Genomic DNA, 13573 nt, shown 5'->3' with positions numbered 1-13573 from the left:
GCTATCCAAAGTGTCTGAATTAGAGATCTTTCCAGTAGAGAGTACTAATGACTCAACAAACAGCGCACACAAATCCTAAAAGTGTTCAGGTATACCGACAGGGCACCGAGATCTTAAAACTTCCTGTTGTCCAAAAGCATACCTGAGCTTTTCATGAACATGTATGCAGTGGTTTAATGTGATAATGTTACCTGGAAAAAAGTCGCCAGGTAGGCGATTTCTTTTCCTGCACCCCTATAAGCCTGCATATTCTAGGGTGGGTATTATTTACTATTATAAACTCCAGTCCTAGAATATTTGGGGAAAGTGCTTCATGTTCTTGGGAGTGCAAATTTGGCAAAATGACGCCCCCTGGGGACCTTTTCCTCAGCGACTATCACTGGATGCCTATCTCAGCGGATCTACTCAATGTTTCATCCGTTCGAAGTGAGTTAAAAAAACATTGATGTGGAAGTAGGAGATGTTCAATAACAACATACTCATTTTTATCTTCCAGGAGTATGTGTTTTTGGAGGCAAACATAATACTCCAAGAATAGGTGAGGACATCAATTTTGAAAATAACATTTACAGCAAAGAGTTTGCACCAGCCGGAACAACTGACCTTAACTCTAAAAAATAACAAGATACCATGACTTGCTGGAGACCTTTAGTCATCAACTGGCTTACCACGGGAAAGACTCTGAAAATAAAGTGCAGTCAGCGGCTCCAGGGGACTAGGGGAAGATGATGGGGGCCGGGGGGATCAAGACCTTCAAAGCTGATGAGAGAATGGTATGCAAAACAATGAGGAATAGTTTGACATACACAAGAGTGTATACTGTAAGTAATAAGTACAGTTGGCAGTGAACAGAAAAGGGTAGGTTATACAACCAAGACAAACACATTTGGTTATCACTTGGGGAGTACTCCGAATGGTAGCAGGTTTCCCATGCGAGGTAAAACTATAGTCTTCTAAGCAAGCTCCTAGATAGATTGGCTGAAGGAAAATCCAGCAATCAAAATGAGGACAAAGGACTTAAAATAAGCATCAGCAGGGACAAGAACAATTAAACAAATCTTCAGAAAAACATTACAAAATGAACATGAGCCTAATCAAAGAGAAAGAAACTGGGAGCAAGTGAAAAGGCCAGGAGACTAAAGACTAAGAACTGTACAATGGAAACTATGGGCTGGAATCAAGGTGCTGCAGGCTGAACTAAAGTTTGGGAAAAAAGGATGAGGGGCGTAGCTTGTTTTAGGCAGAAACCTGTGCAGTTCCCTTGGGGACCACTGCAAAAGATTTAGGACTACAGGTGTTGGCAGTAAACCCACTTGGTAGCAGTCTGTACCACCCAGATTTACCTGGTAGCTGTGGCTGAGCAGTCAGACTTCCCTCGAGAAGAGTTAGGCAGTATGCAAAGTATACACAATAGGCACTCATATACAATAGCACAAGCAAACACTGACCAGAGCTTTGGTATCAAGGTATATAATTATTTATTTAAAAACACACTTATTGAAACACTCCAGCACTATTATTGTAAATCACTCTAAACACAGTTGCTATTATTATATATACATTCCTTATTCCTTATCAGACAAGTCTTAGTTAACACCACTTATTTCCAGACATAGGTGAGCGCTTAACTATAGATGGCACTCCAATAAGTTAACGAAAAAGGGAGGGAAAAAGGCAGAATGTAGGAAAATACACCACACTAATACTCAGGAACTCTTAAGCAAGGCAGGAAAGTCAAAAATTACTTGTGAGCCAAAGTCCATCGGTCGGGCCCACTTTTGGAGAGAGCAGGGCACAAATGCACCCAAGATCACACAATGACAACAGGCTTAAAAGGTCTTGCAGGGAGTTCAGAAAGGTTTTAGTTAGGTAGGTTTCAGAAAAGTTTAGCCAGGGTGTCCCAGGGTCGAAAGCCGGGGGCTAAATCTACCCCGTACAGTCGGTTGCAAGGGAAGCCAGGCGGAACACAGTACCTTATGTGGAAAGGATCCTCCAGCGGGGGCAGTTGTTCCTGGCAGCGGTTGCAAGTTGCAGCGGCGTCCAGAGGAAGAGAAGATCTCGACGTGGAGGAAAGATGAAGGTCATTGCACTGCCAGGGAAGAAAACAGCCGCGGAGCTTTCCAGTTAAAGGTACTACCCTTTGATTCGCGGTAGTGGTAAAATGTGGTATCCCTGTTGCCGGTGTGCTTGGCACAGGCAAGGCGGCCACGAGATGCTCCAGGAAGCGAAAAAGCAAGCAGACTGGATATCCCCACCAGTCGAAGGAAGAAGACTCTCCGGGCTGGAGATCTCCTCTGTCGTTGAGAAAAGTGGTGAGACGGTTCAGCAGGGCTCCACCGGTGGTGTCGTCGTAGCAGGTCGGCTCAGCTTCTCCCTCGTCGGATTCTTAGGTCCTGTGACGACTTCTAAAGTTCCAGTCCCCAAAGCCCTGCTTTTATGCAGAAAACCCCCATTCACTCAGCCTAGCTGTCACTCAAACATGCTAAGTGCTGAGCTGGCCGGCTCACCACTTGGGCCAATCAGGACGGAGTGCGACTTGAGTTGCCTAGGCAACTCAGTCCAGGGTGCCTAAATCCCCATCCACCCCTCCTAAGTACCCCAGACAGAGTGGCACCACTTTGGAGGGCTTCTGTGGAGAAGCCCGCCAAAAAGTGGAACAAAGAGGTCAACTTGGGTTGGAGTCACAGAAGCGAACACAAACGCCATTTTAGAACCGAGTTCTGGCAAAAAATACCAACCGGAGAATTAATATTAAATAAATAAACCGGCGGTATGTTCGAGGCTATAGGAATTAAATAATTAAAGTTGGTAGCCTCGAACAATGGGAAATCCCATAGGGATATGTTCGCGGTCGAATATAAAAAGTAGTATCCACTGCCACCAGCCAAAACTCGATCAGTGGGGGCGGAGACGTGTCCCCTCGACTAACAGACCCCGGGGCAATCGAATTGCCCCGGCCAGTACGTCCACAATATGATGGTTTATACTGGTTCTGTTCAGAATTTGAGACTAGTAAAGTCAATGGTGACTTTACATGCCCTGGGAGACAGCAGTCAGTCCCAGGGTATGGAGTCTATATTGGGGGGTCACTATGACACCCCTGTGTTACTGCACTGAGGGTGCTGTGTAACACATCACAAAAACACATGAAGCCCTATGGAGTAAAAGACCCCATACACCATTAAACACATCTAGAGTCAAAGAAACACACTCAAATCATGCCCAAGAGTGAGGGTAAAAGAGTCTCACTCTTGGTAGGAGAAAAAAATAAACCCCAAAAATCCAGCAAAGCTGCTGGGGGACTCACTAGGTTAGGAAATTCAGCCTAAACAGAGAATTCTCCCTAACACTCGCCCCCCCCTCCCCCCCAGGCTAAGGGACAGGAGGATTTAATCCACTCCTGGATGAACCTCATACCTCTAGTCGATGACATACATCCTAGAGAGTCCATCAGCATTTTGATGGTGACACCCTGACCTATGTCCTATGGTCAAATCAAAGGTTTTCCTTTGTAAGCTATATGACCTACAAACCCTTTGAGGAAGATCAGTCTTTTTAAAGTTATAGGGGATCTGGTTGTCCAGTCCCTCAGAAGTTGTTACAACTTCTAAACCTGTGTTAGGCTTTTTTAAGGGGTCCTTATAAAGGATTCCCTTAGATCTAGAGGGGCCTCCAGAGGTCCTCACCACCTCTCTGTTGGGAGAAGGTTGGGTTTTAGGCCTCTTGGTTGGAGGGGATGGCGATAAGCAAGGTACAGGCTTCTCCTTCCTCTTAGATCTACCTTTACCGACTTTAGGAGTTTCCCCCTTAAGTCTGGGATTTGGGTTGGGGTCTTCAGTAGAAGGTCCAACAGTCTGAAGGTTTTTGGCCTTAGACTTTTCTTTCCTGGTTTTCCACCAGCATTGAGAATTACCAGTTCTCTCAGGCCTAGGTAAGGGTCCAGTAGGTCTATCCTCCTCTTCCTCAGAAGCAGGGGAGGTCACAGACTCTGAAACTGGGGGAACAATGATGGAGCTCGGTTGGGGCTCCCATTTCCCTAATGTACTAGCCTGAAATGTGCCTGGGTTAGAGGTCAACTTACTAACATCAGGGCTTGTAGTGGGGGTCTCAGTAGAGGTTCCCACAGGCTTAGAGTGGTCCCTTAAGGTGGCCTCTCTAGCCAATTTGGTTAGGTTCTGGTTCTCCATACTGGGAGGCCTGGGGGTATGTGACACTACTCCTAGAGTTCTCAGGTCATTCCCCAACAGGACTTTACCAGGCACCTCAGTCTGCACACTGACAGGGATCCTCACTGTCATGTTGTTACACTGAATGAGGGCTGGTAGAATAGGAACCATTTGGACAGGGCTTCCAGACATCTTAGTGGGACCTTTGGGTGCTTTTGCCACATCCTCAGGTTGAAAGAAGCTTTCATCCACTACTGTTCTGCTGGCCCCAGTGTCTCTCCTGGCAGGAGTATCCTGGCTATTGACAAGAACACTGTCCATATAATACACTTGAGTTTGCAGGTAGGGAGTTATACACAACCCTATTCTGGGACTTAACCAGAGCCATGGACTCTATAGACACAGTTGCTTGAAGACCCAAGGGTTCTTCCGCAAAAGCTTCAAAGTGAGCACTAGCTATCTGTACTTCATCCTCAGGAGTGAAGGCTAAGGAGACTGTGCTGATCCCTGCAGGTTTACCCTTGCATCTAGGATCCCCTTTGATATGGTCAGTAGACTTACAGATATAGCATTGTCCAAATGCTCTCTGAAGGGTGGCTTGTTCTGACCTCCTTCTGGTTGTTGACCAGAAGGTACACTAGCCTGATTCGGTTTACCCTGGTTATTTTGTTGTTTGTGGCCCTCTTTGGTATGTGAGGTATTCGAATTCTCTTGATTCACTTTAGGTGGCTGCTTTCCCTCATCCTTTTTCTGAGTAACCCCTGAATCCTTGTGAGTGGCCCTGTTGGCAACCCACAAGTCAGCAGCCTTAGCTAGTTTTCTGGAATCTAATTCCTTTGAATCAGCCAAGTGCTGTCTGAGCTCAGGCAAGCAGGCATCATAAATTGACTCCAACATTACAAGATTTCTCATTCCCTCATAAGTGTTCACCTTGTAACCCTTAATCCATCAGTCTAAGTTTTTCAAACACTCACTCACCCAGGTACCCCAAGGGGTGCCATCATTCTTTTTGAGGGTCCTAAACCTCTTAAGATACTGGGAAGGGGTCTTCCCAAATCTAGCTATCAAAGCTAGTTTCATACATCCATAATCCTTCTTATCATCCTCCCCCAACTCCATTACCACATCAGTTGCAACAGGGGGAAGCCTAGAGAACAACCAGGGAAGTAACTCATTCCCTTTGAGGTCCTGGAGCCCATGATTATACTCAAACAGAGACAACCAATCCAACACATCCAACTTAGGCTCATACATAACAATCAATTCCTTAGGCATCGGGGTCTTTTAGGACTGGAACTTCTAGAGGAGTCAGAGAGAGAAGCATTGTCTACAGATAATTTCTTCATTTCTAGCTCATGCTTGAGCTCCATTTCCCTTAGCCTGAGTTATTGATTCAGTTCCTGGTGTCTTTGTTCAGCCTGAGTATTCAGTCTCTTGAATTCTAACTCAGGTTTCATTTTCTCTAGCTCAAGATATTGAGGACTAAGTGTAGGACCTGGCAAAGGTCCAGTAGGTACAGCTGGCAGAGCAGACAGAGGCCTAGGGGGGACAGTCACAGCAGCCTCACCCTCCTCTTCTGATTCTTCCTCAAGATTATCAACATTTTGATCAACATCAATCTCTATACTGTTATCTACAGTTTCTGGCATGGTAGGTTCCTCTGACCATCATCCAGACTTTGGTTAGCTAACAACCTTTCTATCAATTCCATTTTCTTGCCTTTAGTCAGGAGATTCTTATGCTTACAGAGAACTCTTAAACAATCAGCAGTTTTTGTAGCAAGGGACTCTTTACTATAATTTTCCATAGTTGACATGTTAGAAAGATTACTTTTTCAGTGCTAAGCTTTGTGGTTAGTTGCACTAAGGTCTCTTAAAGCACTCTAAAATGTATACTCAATACAAATCCCACCGCTGCCACCAGTGTTAGGCAGAAACCTGTGCAGTTCCCTTGGGGACCACTGCAAAAGATTTAGGACTACAGGTGTTGGCAGTAAACCCACTTGGTAGCAGTCTGTTCCACCCAGATTTACCTGGTAGCTGTGGCTGAGCAGTCAGACTTCCCTCGAGAAGAGTTAGGCAGTATGCAAAGTATACACAATAGGCACTCATATACAATAGCACAAGCAAACACTGACCAGAGCTTTGGTATCAAGGTATATAATTATTTATTTAAAACACACACTTTTGAAACACTCCAGCACTATTATTGTAAATCACTCTAAACACAGTTGCTATTATTATATATACACATTCCTTATTCCTTATCAGACAAGTCTTAGTTAACACCACTTATTTCCAGACAGAGGTGAGCGCTTAACTATAGATGGCACTCCAATAAGTTAACGAAAAAGGGAGGGAAAAAGGCAGAATGTAGGAAAATACACCACACTAATACTCAGGAACTCTTAAGCAAGGCAGGAAAGTCAAAAATTACTTGTGAGCCAAAGTCCATCGGTCGGGCCCACTTTTGGAGAGAGCAGGGCACAAATGCACCCAAGATCACACAATGACAACAGGCTTAAAAAGTCTTGCAGGGAGTTCAGAAAGGTTTTAGTTAGGTTTCAGAAATGTTTAGCCAGGGTGTCCCAGGCTAACCCAGGGTTTAAAGCCGGGGGCTAAATCTACCCCGTACAGTCGGTTGCAAGGGAAGCCAGGCGGAACACGGTACCTTATGTGGAAAGGATCCTCCAGCGGGGGCAGTTGTTCCTGGCAGCGGTTGCAAGTCGCCGCTTCGTCCAGAGGAAGAGAAGATCTCGACGTGGAGGAAAGATGAAGGTCGTTGCACTGCCAGGGAAGAAACCAGCCGCAGAGTTTTCCGGTTAAAGGTACTACCTTTTGATTTGCGGTAGTGGTAAAACTTGGTATCCCGATTGCCGGGGTGCTTGGCACAGGAAAGGCGGCCACGAGATGCCCCAGGAAGTTATCCCCGCCAGTCGAAGGAAGAAGACTCCGTGCTGGAGATCTCCTCTGTCGTTGGGAAAAGTGGTGAGACGGTTCAGCAGGGCTCCACCGGTGGTGTCGTCGTAGCAGGTCGGCTCAGCTTCTCCCTCGTTGGAATCTCAGGTCCTGTGGCGACTTCTAAAGTTCCAGTCCCCAAAGCCCTGCTTTTATGCAAAAAATTCCCATTCACTCAGCCTAGCTGTCACTCAAACACGCTAAGTGGTGAGCCGGCCGGCTCACCACTTGGGCCAATCAGGACGAGTGCGACTTGAGTTGCCTAGGCAACTCAGTCCAGGGTGTCTAAATCCCCCTCCACCCCTCCTAAGTACCCCAGACAGAGTGGCACCACTTTGGAGGGCTTCTGTGGAGAAGCCCGCCAAAAAGTGGAACAAAGAGCTCAACTTGGGTTGGAGTCACAGAAGCGAACACAAACGCCATTTTAGAACCGAGTTCTGGCAAAAAATACCAACCGGAGAATTAATATTAAATAAATAAACTGGCGGTATGTTCGAGGCTATAGGAATTAAATAATTAAAGTTGGTAACCTCGAACAATGGGAAATCCCATAGGGATATATTCGCGGTCGAATATAAAAAGTAGTATCCACTGCCACCAGCCAAAACTCGATCAGGGGGGACGGAGACGTGCCCCCTCGATTAACAGACCCCGGGGCAATCGAATTGCCCCGCCCAGTACGTCCACAATATGATGGTTTGTACTGGTTCTGTTCAGAATTTTAGACTAGTAAAGTCAATGGTGACTTTACATGCCCTGGGAGACAGTAGTCAGTCCTAGGGTATGGAGTCTATATTGGGGGGTCACTATGACACCCCTGTGTTACTGCCCTGAGGGTGCTGTGTAACACACATCACAAAAACACATGAAGCCCAATGGAGTAAAAGATCCCATAGCCCATTAAACACATCTAGAGTCAAAGAAACACACTCAAATCATGCCCAAGAGTGAGGGTAAAAGAGTCTCACTCTTGGCAGGAGAAAAAAATAAACCCCAAAAATCCAGCAAAGCTGCTGGGGGACTCACTAGGTTAGGAAATTCAGCCTAAACAGAGAATTCCCCCTAACAGCTTGCCATTGTGCCGTGAGGAGCACCTCAAGCGAGCTCTGGGGCAGATCCGACAAGGGATTCTTCCGGCATGAGGTCAGGTGAGTTCTCCCTGGATCTGGAGTGTGAGTGTCTGGAGAGCACCCACAAGAAAATTGTACTGTGTAGGGTGCCCCAGGCAGTTGCCACACGACAATGTCTGCGGCAAAGGGAGAAGGCAAGATGGTGCCCGCAACTGCTTCGTAGTAGCCTTAGACACAGAGCGGTGGGGATACCGGAGGGGGAGCTGGACACCTTTGCCCAAAGATTCAGAGGGGCAGCGATAGTAAGAGCCCTACGGCCCGGCCCAACTCCGAAGGGTCTCCAGCAATTTGGGGTATATTGCTATGGGGTCCCAAATTGCTGGAGACCCTTCGGAGTTGGGCTGGGCCGTAGGGCTCTTACTATCGCTATGGGCCGCGGTCACGGCCCAAGGGAGTTTCCGGAGCATACGTGGTGGACCGGAGCATCGGGGAGGGGAACGGAGGTGGAACCATCGGAGCAGCAGATCGCAGAAGCGAGGGCAGGGCTCTACTTAAGTCCTCAGCTGATCCTGGTTGCACCACGGCCGTAACCAACAAGAAGTGTGACCCAGGTGAAGAGATCCCAATCCGCGGCAACCAACGAGGATTGAGGCCAGAGGAGGAGGCCCTTGACCGAGGTACGGATGGGACTCTGCGAGAGAGTGCGGTACGTGTCACTTGTGCCCTACCCCATTGACCCCCACCCATAATTACGGAACACTGGTGTGTGGGCGGGGCTCAGGTACGGCACATGACTTTGCTTAAATCACTATAACACCAATCCTGCACCCTCCACCCCCTGCCCAGCAGCCCAACATTGTTCTGGAACACGGCCTAAGGGCCTGAAGAACTGCCTTGAGACAGCCTGCCAGCCCTCACAAGGGGCACCTTAGATGGAACGCGGGTGAGCTGATCCGGCCAAGAGCTGGTGTCTTGCTGCCCCAGGTGAGGGAGGGTTGGATAGCGGGGGCCCCTTGAGACCCCTCTCCCCGGTGGCTGGGTGGGGGGGAGAATAACCGCCCCAGCTAAAGATTGACTGAAGACCTGGAGGCACAAAAAAAAAACAGTGACACAAGATCCACCTTTGCCCTAACTGAAGGCGAGGGGCCCTATAGTGGGAATCAGAAACTCGGGTGAGGACCACCCAACAGCGGGCTCTACAGGCTTGCCACAGCAAAAGGCAAATGGACAAATAGAAGGCCGAGACCCTGCCGCCGACTTTCATTTGCAACTTGGGTTTCACCCACAGGGAATAAGTGGGCACACAGGAACCTTGACCTGGAAATAAGCAATAATGAACGCTGACCGCGCAGGCAGCAGCAACATGGTCACTTGATATACATAACCTGCTTTACACCACAGGGGCTCTGCATTCAGGTATTTCGCCACCTGGACAAGATACTGATTGAGCTAGATCCGGATACATTGCTGGACACCCTGGAGTAGCGCATAAGGGCAACAACACTCATTTAATACCACAGAGGAGTGGAAGGAATTCTATATGCCTCTGAATGACTTTGGACAACTATGCCAGGAGCCCGGGGCAAGCATCTGAGGCGGACATGGCGTCCTCGCAGGCAAAAGACGGGGACGCTGTAGAAATGCATAACCAAGTGATGAGGGCAATTGCAGACCTAAAAAACCACATTGGGCACACAGATCGAAGCCATCAAGAAAGACGTGGGCCTATTACAACAAGATGTTAGGAACCTGGCTGAGAGAACCACGAATTTGGAAACCCAAGCGACTGAAAATACACTGCAGGGCTCCAGGCTACGAGCTCCAGTGTCCATATCCTGCAGCAAAAAGTCAATCTACTAGAAAACAGGGTGGAGGATGCAGAGGGGAGAGCCCGCAGAAACAATATCTGCATTGCTGGCCTGCTGGAGGAGGGAAGAAGGCACAGACCCCACAACATATGTGGAAAATATGCTCCTGCAAGAAATCGGTACAGGGAATCTCTCACAAGGCTTTGCAATCGAAAGGGTACACAGAGCCCTCACCAGACAACCTCCCCCTGGAGCTCCTCACAGACCCATAACTGCAAAGGTGCTGAACTACAAAGACAGGGAAAAGATCCTTTCTTCTTCCAGGCAAGGGGGTATACTACTGAGAGCCTCAGCAGACCTGATGGTCTACCCCGACTACACCTTCCAGGTGCAGAAGAGCATAGCACAATTCTCGTTGACCAAATAGAGGCTTATGTTGATTTATCCAGCTCGCTTGAAGGTCCTATACAAGCACTACGCTCTGTTCTTTGACCTATAGGAGGAAGCGCAGGATTGGATGGACAGAGAAGGTACGACCTCCCACGATAGAAGGAGACACTTAAGCTACGTATCCAGGAACCACTAATCAGAAGGAACACAAACGACAACGCAGAGTCTATGCTGGCCTTACCTGAGCTTCTTGGCCATTTGCCGGGCGCCAGTTGGGGTCCCTGAGACGAACGGTCACCAAATGGGTGTTCCATTCATCCCGCCCATGCTCCTCCCCTCCTGGGTTTCCTTTGATCCAGATCTTAAAGTGAGTCTCTCCTCAAGCAGAGACTGACACTTCAATGGACGCAGACCTGACCTAGGGCTGCTGCTGACATACCCCGGGCTCCCGCCCTTTTTCTTCCTCTTTAGATAGTTTATTTTTCTTCCATTTTGGAGGGCGCTTGTTTTCGCGCCCACCTGCGGCACATAAGCCTTTGGTTCATACACCGGAGGCGACTGCAAGATGCGGATATGCCTGAGCATGGATAATGATGCTCGGCAATTGTTTTAGTTGGGGATGTTAGGGGGGGGGTCATGTGTTGCCTGTACGAAAGTCTGAGAGAAACCTAAGCACAAACGTTTTGCACTGGAGGCTGCCATGCAGAGACATGGGGCACTTGACTGGTCCGCGGTGGGGTGCCTTCCCACAATACACAGACGCTCATGGCTAACACTGTAAATGTACTTACCTGGAATGTCAGGGACTTGAACAATCACTTGAAAAGGAACAGGGCCCTCTCTTACTTAAAGAGATGTAAAACAGATATTGCCCTGCTGAAGGAGACACAGTTAACTGCTGACAAGCAGGCCCTGTTATCCAGCAAATGGAGTGGATGTGTGTTCGGCTCCCCATTTTCAGCATATGCTAAGGCGGTCATGATTTGGATAGCGCCTGCGCTGCCGTTTACAGTCACCCAAATTAAAACTGATGACAGAGGCAGGATGGTGCTAGTACAAGGGCTTTTAAAACACACAGACGTATGCTTGATAAACACGTATGCTCCCAACCACAACGCTGCCAGCTTCAATCAGTCGCTATACCCACGGCTGAGCCCCTTTAGGAACAGCAACATGATATGGGGGGGATTGAAACTGTACCCTAAACCCTGTATTGGACAGGTCAGACACCAGGTGTCACAAACCCGCTCCACCCGCCCGGTCCCTACAGACGCTCCTGGCATCATTCGACCTGATAGATACCTGGAAAACCCTCCACCCGGACGCTAGACACTTCTCTCATTACTCCGCTCAACACGCCGTCTGCACTAAGCTAGACTATTTATTTGTTGGTTTGGAGCGGAGTGACAGTTTTACACACGCAGAATACAAAAGCAGGGTTCTGTCTGATCATGCCCCCCTCGACTGCGTACCCCTTAGAGCCCCAATACGCACATGGAGGTTTAGGAGCGAGGCCCTGCAAGACAACCCCTTCCGAGATAAAGATAGCATTGTAGATTACTTTAAGCATATACTGGCAGTGTCTCTAGCACAGGAACCCTCTGGGAAGCTCTCAAAGTGGTTATCAGGGGCACTGCCATTGCAAAATCCAGCATTGGACAGATGGCGATATGCAGGGAACTAGACTCCGCAGAGGAACAGTTGCGGACGCTTGAACAGACCCACACGGGCCATAAGGGTCCGGACGCTGAGATTGCGGCATTACGAAAGAAGTGCGTGGAATGTTTGGAGAGGCTGGGCAATTATAACAACTCCAAATATGTAGAGAGACAACATACAGAAGGGGACAAGCCGGCAGGTTGTTGGCTTGGTTGTACAAACGCAAGAGGATCGGAGCCCCATCCATTCAATCTCCACGCAGAAGTGGGACCTGTGTTATTCTCAAGAGGGAATTAACAAAGCCTTCAAGGAATTCTACCACTCCCTCTATCAGAGGGGTCCCCAAGTATTGCATGAACGTATACTCAGAAGTATTAGGCGAGATAAATCTCCCTCGCCTAAGCCAAGAGGCGATAGATCGTTTGGAGGCACCCATTACAATAGAGGAGCTACATAGCACGATCAGATCACTTCCGACAGGCAAAACCCCAGGCTCGGACGGCTTACCCTGTGAGTTCTATAAAGGATACATCGAGGAATTAACACCTCAGCTCCTGAACGTATTTAATAACTCCTATGAGGGGGGAGTTCTCCCTCAAAGCCTGAGGGAATCGATTATCGTCCCCCTCCTCAAGCCCTGCAAACCTCCAACAGAGTGCAGCTCATACAGGCCTCTGTTCGCGCTTAATCAAGATAATAAAATACTGACTGCTACTTTAGCGAATCGCTGAAAAGGGTGATCTATACAATTATTCATCCCGATCAAATAGTTTACGTGCCGGGAAGAAACATGGCTTGAAATCTGCGATGGTTGCACCATGTTATAGACAGCACCGCGGCCTGGGAGACCCCATGTGCTGTAGCAATGCTAGATGCAGTAAAGGCATTCAATTTGGTGGGATATGAATGGCTTCATGCAACGTTGCATTGGTTTGGCATCGGGCAAGCATATATAAGATGGGTGAGGTGGGTATACACCCAACCGGTGGCAAGGGTCAGGACTGGCAAATATATCTCAGACTTGTGGGAGCTAGAAAAAGGTACCGGACAGGGATGCCCACTGTCCCCGTTGCTCTAAATCTTAGCCATGGAAGCAGTAGCGCAGTACTTAAGGACTGAATATCTTGCAGCGGGCATAGCCATCGATGGCGCATATCACCTAATATCAATGTATGCCGATGACACCTTGCTTTACATACAAAACCCAGAAGATAATCTAGAGATAGAGATACTGATGGAAGCCCTGGCGCTGTTTGCAAAACTTTCTGGGATTACGATCAGTTTAGACAAAGCATCCCTGTTCCCGTTAGCAGGTTTATCGAAGAGAGGGCAATACACGCACCCAGTCCTTGCACTACAATGGAGCGTCAGAACGTTCAGATACCTGGGGGTCAACATATACCACGACTCAGAGACGGAGCATGTTAACAACACCCAGACTGCTCTGGAAGGTATCAAGAACTCTATACGGTTTTGGAACAAATTGCCACTCTCGCTAATGGGCAGGGCATGTCTGTTGAAAA

General features: G+C 48.2%; 1 protein-coding gene across 4 annotated transcripts in view; it reads right to left on the bottom strand.

The window, feature by feature from the left end:
- The window catches only part of LOC138488180 (zinc finger protein ZFP2-like), a 289886-nt gene that overhangs the window by 210437 nt on the left and 65876 nt on the right, over positions 1-13573 (bottom strand). The gene's annotated exons all lie outside the window — the stretch shown is intronic.

The sequence above is a fragment of the Ambystoma mexicanum genome, chromosome 9 (assembly GCF_040938575.1).
Source record: "Ambystoma mexicanum isolate Mex_15411 chromosome 9, UKY_AmexF1_1, whole genome shotgun sequence".
Classification (NCBI taxonomy): domain Eukaryota; kingdom Metazoa; phylum Chordata; class Amphibia; order Caudata; family Ambystomatidae; genus Ambystoma; species Ambystoma mexicanum.
Note: the sequence above shows the minus strand (reverse complement) of the source record. Positions and strands in the feature narration are given on the sequence as shown.